We start from the raw sequence: 16,006 nt of genomic DNA, 5'->3' as shown, positions 1-16,006 counted from the left end.
GCACCGCGGGTCGTTCCGCTGTCGCTGGCACCGCCGCGGCTACTACGAGTGGGGCGCCTCCCGCCGCAGGTAGGGCAAAGCCCGTTCGGTGGGTGACGCGTGCGCGCATGGTGGAAACTGCTCGACGCATCGCCGGCCAGCTGCGTACAACTCATGGCGTCTTCTTGCGCATCATGTTCGGTTGCTCATGTGTTTGTACACAGACACACAGTGTACAGTTGTTCGAACTCGGAAGGAAACACAAAACAATTAAATAAGCGTACATTACTCTATAGTTTCTTTCATCCGGAAGTGCGTCATTAGTGGATTATAATTCATACCAGAAGAATAGCAAATCGTGTATAAGACTACAAGAGCGTCTGAGAGTGTAACGAATTCTAGCTGACTAGCTGTCAGTCCATTGTGATCCGGCCTGGCCCTCCCTTCAGTGAGCGGTACAGAGGCCTGGATCGCTTGAAGCCGAATATGTCAGTGATTCGGTAAGTTTTGGGTGCATCAGCTTCGGCAATAGCCTTCTTGAATTCTGCCAAATGTTTGCCGCCGAAGACTTGTACGCTTAATGTCTTCCGTTGAGGTGCACCAATTCTTATGTACTGATCAAAAAATTCGATGAATTCTTCTTTCTTGAGCTCTCTTAGGAGAGATACCTGCAAAAGAGGTATATCGCACAACTCTTTTCTTTTCTTTGAGAAGTTATCCTGTGCTTAATAACCTGTTTTCATTATATTCGATACCATCAAACAATTAACTATTTGCTGAAAACAGAGCACTTACCTCAGACCTTCCTCTATCAAACTGGAGAGTTCCTGCCTCAATCTCTGCCCAATAGAAGTCGGATTCCTCCCACAAATTTTTGGACTTCTCCAGTTTCGAATCAATAAGTGATTTTACATACCTCTGCAAAAAGAATGTCATATTAAGTGATTTTACATTGATGTGCAAAGAACAAATTTAGATAAATTCAACTATAATGCATCATATATCCCTGTTCTTTTATCGATTACAACCCCTCCAAATTTTGTATACAATTATGCATGTGGAAGTTTACCCCAAAATGAAGAAGAATTGAAAGAACATGATGTGAGCACTTCAGGAAGAGAAAAGAAAGGAAGTGTCATGTAAATTTGAAAACACGAAAGCTTGATTCAATGGAAGCTAAGAACCTTAAAATCCTTGTCTGACAATTCATGGATTTTGTTTTCAAACATCTTGAAGAATTCATCAACTCTAGCATCAAGATATGAAGGATCCTAGGCGTTCAACATAAGATCAGTTAGAGAGAAATAAACAACTATCATGCCAATCATTCTAGCCTTGAACATGTACCTTTACTGTGGACTGAATAACAATCTCGAGTGCCCTGACTCCCCTATCAGATCTGGTAAACAAGGATATTCATTGTAAGCTAGGATTTAAATGGTCAATATCTCCTCAAAAGGCAAAGTAAGAAGCAGCAAGTCTAAGACAAAACATCTGCTACGTACCTTACATAAAGATCTGCTATATAGCCAAGCTGCTCAATAGTTCGTAGCTGGTTGGCGGCAGGCTGCCTCGCAATTAAAGCGAACAGTTGAAGTTTGATATTTGAAAGAGCATCATCCAGATGAACCTGAATATAAATATCAAACTATGATTGGCATCCTCACATGCTTCTTTCTACATATCATCATGTTTTCTACTTTTCAAACTTCAAATTCGTGAGACATCACACTAGTAAAATAATAGCCCTCATTTCAAGTTAAAATTTTCCGCTCAAAAAGATATTGAAAATTAGGCCCCAAAAATGAGCTATAAACTTTATACATCTTAAACTTGATCAAAATTCTCGCATTGTCACTCTTTTTTCACGTCAAATGTTGTTGAGTAGCTAGAACATCAGTTGGTGGCTCAAGTATGTCCCCAGTTCTCCAAAAAAGTCAATAGAACATAATCGAACATGTCACTGAAGGAAACTATGCGTTATGTCCCTTGTGCTGGTTCAGTCACAAGCAACCATTTCAATAAGCTATAGTTACTGACGAATTCCTTTTCATTCTTGGCTACATTGTTCAGGAATTTCACATTAAGAAATTATTTTGATCATGTAATTGTACTTCAAATTTTGTTGTGGTTGAATGAGTATTTCATATTACTTTGCATGCCAGTACGATATGTAATAATAATTTTAGCAAATAGAAGTAGGTAAAGCCTCAAGTCCACTGAATTTTAGGAACAAGATCAACAATTTGTAATCAGTTTGGTGAACATTAGTTCAGAAGTTAGCGATCATGGATCAGTAATGTCTTTTGTTAATAGTAGTTGCATCCCTTGCACGAAAGATGAGGCCTCAGGGACATTTACCTGAATATGTTGGACTACTGATGAATTCTCATTCTTCTGATTTAAGCCCTCAATTTGGTGGTAGCACTTTAACTCATTTTCAAGGGTGATAACCCTTCTAATCAGATATTGTGATGGAGACATTGATTTGAACACAGACTTAGGGGTATTGAATATAGTATCTTCAATCTCCTGGACAATAGATGTAGCATCATTTGGTTCAATGTTCCCTAGAAGGAGAAAAGTTAATCGATAAGTACGACTGGAAATTCATCCTGTTACAGTCCTTAGCAAATATAAATACATGATGAATCGACTAACAATAACTTCCACCTAACCTTGAATATAGCATTCCAAAAATGTCTTCGATAGCAAATGTGGTATGAACTTTGCAAGAGAATCTGGTTCAAGCTTAGAAAGAGCTTCAAGTTTCTCAACCCAAGGCCAATTTTGATCCTCCAATATCAAGGAGAGATAGTTTGAAGCTTGATAGTACGGTTGGCTGAACTTGAAATTTTGGTAGTCCTTGACAGCAGTTTCCTGTGATGGTAAGATGAAATAAATCAATGAAAGAAAACGACATTGTCAAAAGATCCTAATTGGTCCGTGGCAGAGCCTGTTATCTACAGACCGAGAACAAAGCTCATTACAAACAAGTTAGACCAAACAAGTACATGTGATCTGACTATTTTTGATAATTTTCTGGCAGGTTCAAAATAATACAGCATGCGGAACTGAAAACAGTAATAAGATTACTAAATTAGGAGTATGAACTGTTATTTGTGATATTTGCTTTCACACGTTTGAAGCTTACAGGATATGGCACAAAATCCTTCATGTTGTTGTAATTAAAACATTATTTCCCCCAATCTTAATGAAACAAAGCTTTGATCGTCTAACAATTACAACTTGATAGATAACAATTGCCTAATAAAAGTAAAATCCAGCGGTCGAAAAAAAATTGATGCACACAAAGTTCAAACAAAGAGAACAATTAAATATTGAAACCTAAACTCCAAAATAACTGAATCTACCTACCTTCAAGGCACAAAATCTGTTCGGTTTAACTTCAAAGTTAGATATATGCTTCATAATGGCATCTAGCAGAATCCGCATTTTGTCATTGTAACCACCTACTGAGACCTTACATAGAAAGTAAAAAGGTTTTAGTTTAATTCAAACTATCCTAATAAAGCAACCTAATGTTGCATGAACAATGAATGTTTTTTTTTGGCTGGAACACTCCTTGGAAACTAAATGAGAACAATAAAGTAGTTCACTGACTAAACCTGGAATCCAGCAGAAGTGCGATATATTGAATAGAATAAACCAGCAATTTGAGCATCATACGCTGCAAAGGCACAAACATTTCGTAAATACCCAAATGGGTTATTAACATATGGATAAATATGCTAATATTTGTACTATTTGTGAAGTGGTGCTAACCATATGCATTCAAGTAATCTGCCAACAAATCAACAAAGAGACTCGTAGAAATGACTGCTTCGGGGGAATGGCTTGTTAACGGACAGTGGAAATCAATTACAATGTGAACCTTTGGAGTGGAGAACAGCATGTCGGGCATATACCACAACCGTGAAAGCGGTGTCTTTCTCAATATTGCTGGAAATTTAACCTGCAAACATTTATTTTGTAAGAGATATTTACTATATTTAAGATTCAGCAATTCATTTAGAATTGTGCTAATGTGGGGAACAAACACAGACGAGGTGATTTAAATCCAACCTTTTCATGCGCTTCTTTGAGTGAAAAATCTTTTGGAATGAAAATGTTAGGCTTTGGGATACAGAGCTTCTCAGTAGGAGCTTTTTGAATCCATTGCTGCCAAAGTAGAACAATCACTGACAATATGTTCTAGCATATTATCTCTATGGATTACAATAAGTAGCCACATTCTAGCAGTATGTAATGTGGAATAAGATAAGAGGAAAACTCTAGTTCAAAAAATCAAGATTATTCAAAAAGGACAAACCTGTATCATGGAAGGAGTGACATTTTCAACAGAATAAGCTGTACAATACCATGGCTCAACAGAATCAGTTGTTCCTTCAAACTTTTTAGATTCCCAGAGTATCCTGAAGAGGGAGAGAGAGAAATATTACATAAAAGGAAGGGGAAAGTCACAATATTTAGCTTCGTACGGTATTTTAAGTGCTGAACTGGACATTTGTCAGCTTGTCAGAAAATAAGTGGGCAAGTAAATATAATTGACTAATTTTGGGCCTAACTTTCTAAGATCGCATATCTGGAAGAAGTTGAAACCAGTAAGAATGACAAATAGTGATGCATAACTCTTAAACCTATTACCACTTTTTACTTCAGAAAAGAATGAATTCATAAATGTTTGTGTGTTGAGATACCTAAATAGTAGATACTGTAAATAGATAGGAGGCACAAACAATGCTGCCATGTGAACTGCATAAATGTACCTTACTCTTTCAGCTGACAACTCATCAAGTATCATATTTATTCTATTTGGAGCATACTTGGACGGCAATGATGCTCCAACCAGCCATTCTTCTGGTGGGAATGACTGCAAGCAGTTCAAAAGATCTTTCATATTGAAGATAGCTAATGGACTACAGATGAAAGGTGCATTTCTCCAACATTTCAGTACAACATTGAAAATTTAGACAATAGAATAGTTGGTAATCGGTGTTATCACATAATGCTTTGCGGGAGGTGTATCAGCAATGAATAGAATTGATCATATGGAATTGCAAACCATACATTATGTACTTAATGAGGTATTGAGAAGTATACCCGCATGGTTGTTACAATATCTGTCACATAGCTGATTGGATGAACTTTGTCCTGATAATGGAATTCCGTTTCATTTATCGCCACAAGCTAACACATTCAAAAACATGTTACCATCACATTAAGTTTATCTATTTAAATCAATCCCAATATGCTCAAGACATGTAGAAAAAGCTTGATACTATAAATAAGTGATGTTTGAATTTGTTGATGATGAGATGATAACTTGAAACATAATGAGATCTTGCTAAAAGAAAGTACGACTCATATGCAAATGTTTCTTTTTTTTTGGAACGTGACTTGTATGCAAATGGTTGTAGTGTAGTTGATAGAGTCTATTGTCCAGAATTAGAAGCACATCTGTCCTGAACCCTCATAAGTTCTCAAAACTAACAGGTCCTATACTCCTATTCGGTAAATATCCCATTTGTTAACCAAAATTTATATTCCTTATAGAATTCACTGAATGATTAAAACCTGTAAAATATTCCCAACAAAGGTCAACTGACGTTCCTAAAGAAAACTTTTCCAATCAAGATATGAAAAGATCAGAAACTCAATTATGTGGAATAACTCTTGTTTGGGTAGTTTGGGAACTCTAGAGGAAAAGATCAGAAGTCGTAGAAGTATCAGAACTTCTAACCATAAAACATGGATTTACACACTGCGTAAGCCATGTTCTTTGCAATTACCTCATCATAGATCCACTCATGGATCCCATTTTCTTTTAGTAGAAGAATATATTTGAAGACCAAGCCAATGATGTCTTCCATGTGTTCTGAAATCATTGCATGTGCACGCAAGAGGCTTAAATAATAACAAAATGTGCTTAAAACAAAATAGCCATGTTAGTTATAATTAAAGATAGAAGCTGACCATGACCAGCATCAGTGAGCCTCATGCTAATTGAAAAAAAAGGAGTATTGGGCACTGTCACTGCCCTCCCCGGCCGACAAATTCATAGCCCATCCTAAAGTAGTCAAAATTGAGCATATTTCACATGTAGAAAGAATAAACTAGAGTGACTATGAGTAGATAAGGGAGGCAAAAGAGTTGTACAGCAATCAACTGGTGAATGTACTTGCCTAGTTCCTTTATGATATGGAAGATGGATCCCTCGCCTTCATGCTCAATTAAGTGACTCAAATAATGGGAAGGACCTTCTTTGTAAAAGTGGATGTTAGGTGTAACAGGCCATGATATGTTTAGGTAATCGCCTTCAGATATCGGGATAGCTTTGATAACAAGCTGCACAGCAAATTTCATGTCATCTACCATCACACACACACACACACAGATATATATATATATATATATATATATTTGACCGAACCATCACATATATTTTATTTTTAGTGATTGTTGCAAGTATTCCATCTTCTCCATTTTCCACAATTGGTGTTGCTTCAAGTTTCTACCTGCATATGCTCTTCTGAAAGAGGTTGACTTGGGCATTTGAAGCTTCTCTGATCAGTGTTTTTGATGTCACTAAACATGTGCTCAACAAAGCTTTGGATGCAATCCAGGCTCTCTACCAAAATAAATAAATAATCTCAGTAACAGATAAGTTTGTATGAGAATGGACTAACCAGTAATATTTACCCTTTCCATAAACAACAAGGTGCATAAGGTTTGCTGAATAATTCTCATAGAACTTCAGAAGCTCCTGTCTAATGTCCAATCCCCTCTCTTTTGGTTTTGTTTCTAGCGTTTCACAGCTCCCTGATGCATTAAATGACAAATTAGCATAATAATAAAAATATAAAACATTTTAACTTGTTTTTTTTAAAAAAAATTGGAATAGTATTTCATGCAAACGGGATATACAATCACTGCAGAAAAGTAGCTAATTACAAAGCACAACTGTTGGGAGAACTGAACCATTGTATGATATGAATTTAGATTTCAGAATTGACATGTCAATTTTCATGAAAGTTTGTTCATATTTCAATGTGACCTGAAGAAAATTGTGGTCTGCAAAACCAATATAACAGCTAGATTTTAGCCTGTTTGGATCTTCACTTTGTTTTCTCACAAGAAATGCAACCCAGTAATCTTAACAGCTAGCAAGATGACTGGTAAGATATCCACAATTTCTGAACATAACTATTTGCTTACCAATATTGAATTTATGATAAGGGTGATCCTTTGAAGCCAGATGTTTTTGGAGCTGGATGGGGGAAAAAGTGGAAAATTAGGTAACAGTGAAGCATGTGCTATGAGATTCATAGCAAAGGAATGGAAAGTACTGTGCATGCTATTTTTTACTTTCTTTTTTATTGGAGGACCATTTACGTGCCTATAGTCTCACCAATTGTTTATAGATATATTTATATAAGGAAACACGCCTTGTAAATAAAGAATAAACACATATTGATCTGTGAGTGAAAAGGATGCATGATCCTATGCTTTAATGTTGCAGCTTCTAATACAGTCATACATATTTGGCAGCGCGCATGGAAGAATACATAACATATCAACTACCAAATTTGGAATGTTGCAGTACCTGATACATTCTCCAGCTATCAGACAACAAGTTTTTCTTGTGTTCTAGGACGAAAAAAAAGCAAAGTTAGCCAAAATATGCTTTTTACTACTCTCCAAATCAAACTGTGAGTTTTGAAGTGTAATGTAATGTTAACCACCCACACCAAAAAAGCATAACACGATGTTAGATACAAATAGCATAAAAAATCACCATGTGTAAAGTGAATAATCAGAACTTACCAGAATCAACAGCCTTAATCTCTCTAAGAACAGCATCTTGCGACATCAATGGCTTAATAAAAAACTGTGCAAATCTGCACAACCGAAACCACCAATGCAAATTGTTATTTTCTAACAAAAAGCATGAAAAATCTTCAGAACAAAAACCACCACCATATTCAACTCACACGATAAATACACGTGTGCACACATACATACATTAAATGAACTAAAAGTATTAAAAAAAAGGTCTTACCTGTCTAATGCTTCTTCAAAATTGGCCGCATTGACATAAAAAAAGAAAGTTGTTGTCTCTGAATATGTATAGGCATCGCAATAGCCACCGTGCTGATATTTTTTACATCAACCCATTGTCAAAAACATAGCCTAGGTATTTCCAAGCATTATAATATTTTTGTTATGTGTGTAGCTCTTTAACAACTTGTGGCATATGATAGGATGAGGATTACAATGCTATTGCTCATCAGGACATTGTCCTTCCGCTTAAACAGCACCGCACATAATGCCATGCTGGCAAGCATGGACATTAGCTTCAGGGGAACACAATGGGATATAACATGACTTTAGGGTCACGACCACGGATAAATAGCATTTGGTCTGCAGTTTGCCAGTGTGCACACATGCAAACCAGTCATAGCATAGATTACTCACAGTATTCCATATTAGAAGTCGTTTTGGATTTGTTCTAGGTCAAACTTCTTCAAACTTGACTAAGTTCATAGAAAAATAAATGTACCAATATTTTCAACACAAAACAAATATACTATAAAAATATTCAATGGTGGATTAAATAAAACAAGTACCTCTATCATATACTTCGAGTAATCATTTTCCCCAGGGTATTTCTCACTGGCATAAAATAGCATGTGTTCTGCAAACAAGACCATGACAATAAATCAAGACAAGAGAACAGATAAAAAACTATGGTCAATGCAGGATTTTTTTCTTAATTCCTGCAGGAATTAAACTTAAATTGTGTGAAATACTATATAATTTCTGTGAAATCTATGTGTTCCAAAAGAGGCCTAAACGGTTACTGAATTTTGAACAAGTCAGCATTTTCTTCACAAAAATAAGTGGTTTTGCTATAATTATGGCGACATTTTTGCTTTGATTACAGTCAAATTTGATTTAATCTCTCTTTCTATATATATGTATTAGCTAGTATAGACTTTATGTATTTAATCTCTCTCTCTCTATATACATTATTTAGAAATTATATTTACAATTTAGAAAGCTAAGTGGATATTCTTTGCCTTTTTTTAAAAAAAAAAAGTAGAGTCCAATCCAAACAGACTTGAAACCAGAAAAATAAAATAAAAGCTTGCACCGGGCTGGTTATAACTGTCGGTAATAGGTGGAAATCATTAGGGGATTTTTTTTCTAGCGTCATTAGACATAGCCTTTTTCATTTAGAAACTAAGAAAGGACGACAGCAGTCGGAACTCGGAACTTTTCCCGAGATTTTCTCGCTAAGTTCGCGAACTAGACTTCCCCGCGGAGATGAAGGGGACGAGGTCGGGAGAGAGGAAGCGAACGGTGGACTGACCGAGAAAGTGGGCGAGGCCCTCGAGCCCCTCCGGGTCGCTGAACGAGCCCACGCCGACCTCCATACACGCCGCCGCCTGCAACGCCGAGGAATTAGGGGTTAGTTAAACACACACGCACGCATACGCACCACACCACCAAATCACGCGAGAGTCGCCGATGAACCGACGAGCATTCTGCAGGCGAGAGCGATCGGGGAGGGAGATCGAGACCTTGTCGGTGTCGGAGTCGCTGATGAGGAGGCACTCGAGCGCATTGGGGAGCACCACCCGGCGGTACTCCCGCTTGTCGCTGCGCGAGCGGATGAACTCCACATTGCTCGCCGCCGCCGCCGCCGACATCGCCGCTTGTTCTCCGCCTCCGCTCTCGCTTCTGCTCTCCTCACCACCACCACGCGGTCGTCCAATCTCAGAGGAATCGTGGAGGTTTGGTATCGTTTGGAAAATTTTCCTATATATGACCTCATTTGGATCAAAGGAAAGAGCATCTCAAATTCCTAATTAGGGAAAGGGGAGAAATCCTATACTTTCAAAAGGAAAGCAAATGAAAGAGGTTTCCTCCTAAGGGCGCAAATGATCTCCCTCCAAACGGCAGTTATGGCCTTCTTGCTGCTAAAAGAACACAGGGATACGAAAAAATGCAGGAATATGATGAAAAATGGAGGATTAGGAAACAGAGGAATTTTATAGGATTGGATATTCGGAACACAGAAATAGAAAGTGGAGAATTCAAACACCCTATAGCAGCCAATGATGAGACACAAACAAAAAGGTTGGAGGGGATGTTTGGAATCCTTTGAAATTCCTGTGTTCACTGGAATGCTACAGTATTCCTTCAAAATCCCTTCGGACTTCGGTTAATCACTGTGAGTGAGGGATTGGAGGGGATTTATTCCACACCTATTTTGGTATGGATTGATTCCTACGATGCAAACAAGTGAACAGTAGCAAATCCAAAAAGAATCATCAATCCTACAAAAAAAAATCCTATGTAAACCCTTTCATCCGAACAGGCCCTAAGAAAGTCGTCGCCGGAGCTCGTGCTGCCACCGGGATCCGCAGCGCACGCCCGCCGCAACTTCAGCTCTCGCCGGCAGAGCTCGCGCCACGTCGGGAATCAACGCAGGCCACCACACGAGCTCCTCGCAGGCTCACACTACAGCCGCCGCCGCCGCCGCCGCCGAAGGTCCTGCCGCTTGAGCTCCCGCACGAGCCATGGTCCGTGGAGTTGTGTGCGAGTCGAGATCACCAGTGACTGAGATGAAAGGTTACAGGATAATGCTATGTAAATGAAGATATTAGTTGCTAGAGTAAAGGTTAATTAATTAGAATTCCTCCTATCCGTCCAAACACCAGGGTCATGTATATATATCACATGTTTTTTAATCATATTCTAACGTTTTGTATTCATGTGTTTTATTTTAATTAGAATTCCTCCTATCCGTCCAAACACCAGGGTCATGTATATATATCACATGTTTTTTAATCATATTCTAACGTTTTGTATTCATGTGTTTTATTTTCTACTCCCTCCGTCTCAAAATATAAGCATTTTTATACTTCGACAGTCTTCGATATGCTACTTTGACCAACGATATAAGTAAGATGTTTCAAATAAAAAGAGTTGCGCTAGTTTGTTCAATGATAAACCTAGTAACATTAATTTTAATTTTATATGATTGATCTTTTTTATTTTTGTTCTATTAATAGTCAAAGTTATAAATATTTGACTTGGCACTATAATAAAAATGATTATATTTTGGAATGGGGGGAGTAGCGTTCTGAGCTAGAAAATAGACAATATGTTACTTCATTTGTATGGTTTCGATAAAATATCACTCACCGTAATACATTGGATAAAATGAGACTAATTGTCTTTAGTTAATTAGCATGTGACCCATGCAGATTTGTGTGGCTAGTATTTTTATATTTTCTCACATAATGGCACATATATTTTCACATTTTATTTTAAAACTAGCAAAAATACTCGTGTGTTGCAATGCGATGTAAATGTTTGGAGCTGAAAAAGAAAATATTGTCGAAATGGAAAAAGTCCAAATGCCCCCCCCCCCTAACTTTGGATGAAATCCATCTAGCACCCTGAATTCTAAAACCGGACATTTAACCCTCTAAACTTTGTAAAATCAGTCATATTACCATCTAAGATGGTTTTGGATGGTGGTTTTGCATATTTTAAAAGCTTAAACGAACAACTTTAAATAACTAATATAACGTATTTACGTATCATTAGTGGTAAGTCATCAATTTATACTTATGCGGTAATATCATACTATTATTATGTTGGTACTTGTTTGTAAGTGAGAGCTAACAAGTGGTAAAAATAAAGATTTAAGTGGAGATTTTAATACATATATTCAGTGTGTATGTCATGTGATCAAACTCATCTAATTTATATACAAATTAGATAAAAAAACCATTATACAAAACCACCTTAGGGAATAATATGATGGTTTTGCAAAGTTTAGGGAGGGTGGATGTCCGATTGGTGCTAGACGGATTTCTATGTAAAGTGTATGGGGTATTTGGACTTTTTCCTTTTCTAAATAAGCCAATTGATACTCAAATTGGAGCATTATTTAAATTAAATAAGTTATGGGCTATTTTTTCAAGAAAAACATTTCAACTTAAATATTTAAGGTTTAGTTTGATTTAGATTATTACCGTGGAGTGCTTACTTCGTCCCTATATTTTAGAACATAGAGTGGCTAATTAATGGTAGAGATAAATTAAATATTTAAATGAATAGCAAAATAACATGTGTTGCAACGAAGGAAGGCAGGTTTAATTATGTATGCGTACTATATACTTCATAATATCAAATAGGAAGCCCCAATGGTTGCCTGTGATCAATTAGTTGATATATGTTCTGCTTTTAGCCGATTCATATATTGCTTTATATATTTCTCTTGTGACAAGTGGATGTATGATTGTTTGTGAGGAGAGGTAAGGAGAAAATCAAGAAGATAGGTAAGACTAGGCGAGCCATTAGTACATAATTAATTGAGTATTAATTATTTTAAATTTTAAAAAATGAATTTGTATGGTTTTTAGAGTAGCTTTTATATATAAATTTTTACAAAAGACAAATCGTTTAGTAGTTCGGACAACGTACACGTGGAAAATGAGGTAAATCTTCTCTCAATCTTCAAGTGAAGAACACGGGGGATGAAAAAGTTTTAAACTACTTTTATTCAGACTCTCTACAATTATGCGATAAGTTAATTTATGTATTCAATTTTAAACATCCGCAGTGAAACAGTGCTTAAATATTGCTGCTGAGAATTATCTGATCAAAGCAATTTATAACTGTAAAATACTTGTGGGAAAGAAGAAAGATATCCAGAAGCTCATGCAAAATGTGAGAGGGACAATGCATAGAACCCGACTTTATCTGCACTTTGCTCTGAGGATTGTTCTCTGAAACCAAAAACCACTGGTGCAAAATAGTAGTACTACTCAACCAGCCAAACCTTTACCAAAGTGAAAAGTCACCATGACGTTCGCCTGTTCTTGCAGCAGTGCACGTACCCCTGCTCTGAGCGCATCAGGCTCCTCTACCTTCAAAGGTGTGAGCCTTTCTCACTAACATGTAGGCCCATATGGGCCCGATGAACCCCAGGTCCACCTGTTAGTGACAAAGGTATGGTGTCTTTGAAAGCAGATGATCTTAATCCGCTCTGAACACGCGCTCGGCTGGTTGGCCTGCGAAAGACATGCTTCTCTTATCTCCCTTTTCTCTGATCGTTGTCGCTGACTCTCTTAGGTCTCAACCTAGGTAGGAGTCTAGAAGAGGAGACACGGACTCATATTGGAGGCCGGGGGCTGCTGTTGTCGTGTGGACAGCGAATCGCCAAATTCAGGTGGCGACCGACGTTCGAGTTGTGTTGTCCCAGAGGAATTTAGATTGAGTGATTTGAGTCGAACACGTCGTGCGTGAGGGACTGTAGTGTTGGAACAAAAATTAGGATGAAGAACACAACGTGACACATACGGATGAAGGCGACGGAGGAAACTCCTGGTAGAAACAAGTGGGTCCAAAGATGCAGGCGCAGCGGTAACGCGGAAAAGGACAACTTACCAGAGCCATGGTAAAAGATGGCTGCTACAGTACGAGATATACCGTTAGAATGATACACTTTAATAAACCTTTATCTTTTCTCTATCTACCTGAGTAACCACACATAAAATAAAACGAAGCAGCAGCGCTCCCCCTTGCTCCCTCGCTCATCCACATCAATTGCAAGGAAGGGTGGAGGCATCAGAAGAGGAAGGGTGAAGAAGAGCCAATGGCAGGTCCATCACCAGGCGACCAAAAAGCAATGACATGTGTCCCCTCTCTCCTCGACTTGATACCAAGTATCTGGGCAATGACATGTGTCCCCTCTCTTCTTGACTTGATACCAAGTACCTGGACGTACTAGACCTTGGTATCGAGTGTCTGGTACCACCATGGTACCCAAGTATCAAGCATGATACTTATAGGTATCACCTATGATATCGCTAGGTATCATGATACTACTGGAGTATCACTGGGATATTCAAAAGGATATCCATGTATCAAGAGAAAACTCAAGACAAATCAACATAAAGTAATTTCAATTCTAAAAAATCATATGTTTATCAAGAGAGGGCTCAATAAAAACCAATAAGGGAAATCGATTCCAGAAAAAAGTCATCATAACTATAGAAACACCCATAAAATATGTAGAAAACCCCACATCAAACCCTAAAACAAGCCAATGCAGGAGCTTGAGGGTCACGAGCCCAGATCTTGGTCTAAAGATCTGCACCACAAAGAGGCCTTGTCCTTGATGATGGTGACCTCGTCGACGATGGCGACATCTTGGAACGTGGTGAGCAACTCCACCTCCGTCATGTGCTCGGGCACCTACCCCACTAACAGCTTCGCGATCTCCTCCTCTAATCCGTTCACACCTCCACCAGCAGCAACAACGGCGATGGAGACGGTAGCTTCCTCGACGCCCGACGCGCCACCCCGCACGGCCAGCTGCCATCGTGGCCTCCGTGCTCATGAGGGTGTTAGTCAGAGAGAGTGGAGGGGAAGGGGAAGAGATAAAGGAGAGGATAAGATTGAATAGGTGGTGTGAGGAGTGAGGGCAAGATATTTACTAGTAGTAGTTATCCCATGTCTATGGGACTTCGTTCCCTAGATTTTCTGATGGTAAAAACATCTTCAATTTTTATAATAGCAGAGGATAGAGATATATTAAGGGAAAAAAATATGAATTATCCCCCTGAACTATTACGGTCGATTGAATTACCCCCCCAAAAAAAACTCAAATACCATACGTTTTATACCCTCAATTATTCAAACCAGATAAATAACCCCCCTGAGCACTATTTTAGGTTGTTTTGACCTAAGCTTGCACATGTGACGCCAATGTGGCAATCCAGTCAGCAAAGAAAATAGAAAAAAAGCATGGGCCCACATGTAATCTCCCCCAGTCAAGCCATCCCTCCCTTGCTCTATCTCTCTCTGCAGTCTACACCTAAGGCAGGAGAATACGAGAAGGCGGCTGAGGAGGGGCTTGGAGCGATGGCTCCAGATCCACCTCCAGCTGTGGACGCAGTGGCGGCAGAGGAAAAATCGCGTGGCGCCGTCCCAGCGGATTTGGCAGTGAGCTCAGGGAGCCATAGTGATGTCGGCTTCGTCATCGTCGTCGCCCTTGGAGACGTACCTGCGTGGCGCCCCACCGACGCATGTGGGGATGACGTCAAAGGCGGGAAGCGAGGTGGTGGCGGCGGCGCAGGGGCGTGGGGAGGGGGGCGTGGAGACGCCGTTACTGCTGGCGAACATCCTCGATTGGTCGAAGATCCTTGGCATGGAGTATGACGGCAGGGGAGCACGGGCGCGGACGCGGCGCGGTGACTGTTGGATGAGCGCGGCGACGAGGAGTTCCGCTGGGGTAGGGGCTAGGTCCCGCACACGAGCTCCTCCTTTGCCGGGAGCGCATCGACGCATCCTTCTCCGCCCGCAAGGGCGCCGGCCGCACGCTCAAGGGCCGTGACCTCTGCCATATGCGCAACGCCATCTGGGAGAAGACCGGCTTCTAGGACTAATGCCTCTACTCCACCACTGCCGCTGTCGTGATCCTCTCCATCAAAGAGGACCTAGTTGCCGCAGTCGCCCCAGTTGTGCCCGCCGCTGCGCCTGGAGCTTTGGCCCGCCTCCCCAGCCACTCGTGTGAGCTTCGGCCTCTGCCACCGCTGCCGCAACCTTCGTGCGAGCGCGAGCTCCGACTCAGTCGGCTGCCCCCGCTCGTTGCAGGCTGCGGCAAGGGGAGGGAGTGCCCGGAGCTTCGGCGCCTACCGTCGGGCCAGCCACCCTAGCCACTCTTGTGAGTTTCAGCTCCGCCACCGCTGCTGCAACCTTCATGTGAGCGCGAGCTCCGACTTTGCTGGTCGCCGCCGCTCGTTGCAGCAAGGGAGGGAGAAGAGAGAGAGAGAGGAGGGAGGAGAGTCTTAAAGGTGGGGTCCACACCATTTTTTAAAAAGAAATTAACTGGACTGTCACGTAGGACTAAAACCACTCTAGATTGAGCCGGGGGTTATTTGTCCGGTTTGTATAGTTAAAGGGGGTAATTCAATGT

The 16,006-nt window shown here is 39.9% G+C and overlaps 1 pseudogene; it reads right to left on the bottom strand.

The window, feature by feature from the left end:
- Nucleotides 1-249: 249 nt before the first annotated feature.
- LOC4326434 (insulin-degrading enzyme-like 1, peroxisomal) lies at nt 250-10,770 on the bottom strand (annotated as a pseudogene).
- Between the last annotated feature and the right edge of the window lie 5,236 nt (nt 10,771-16,006).

Source organism: Oryza sativa, chromosome 1, assembly GCF_034140825.1.
Source record: "Oryza sativa Japonica Group chromosome 1, ASM3414082v1".
Lineage (NCBI taxonomy): Eukaryota > Viridiplantae > Streptophyta > Magnoliopsida > Poales > Poaceae > Oryza > Oryza sativa.
Note: the sequence above shows the minus strand (reverse complement) of the source record. Positions and strands in the feature narration are given on the sequence as shown.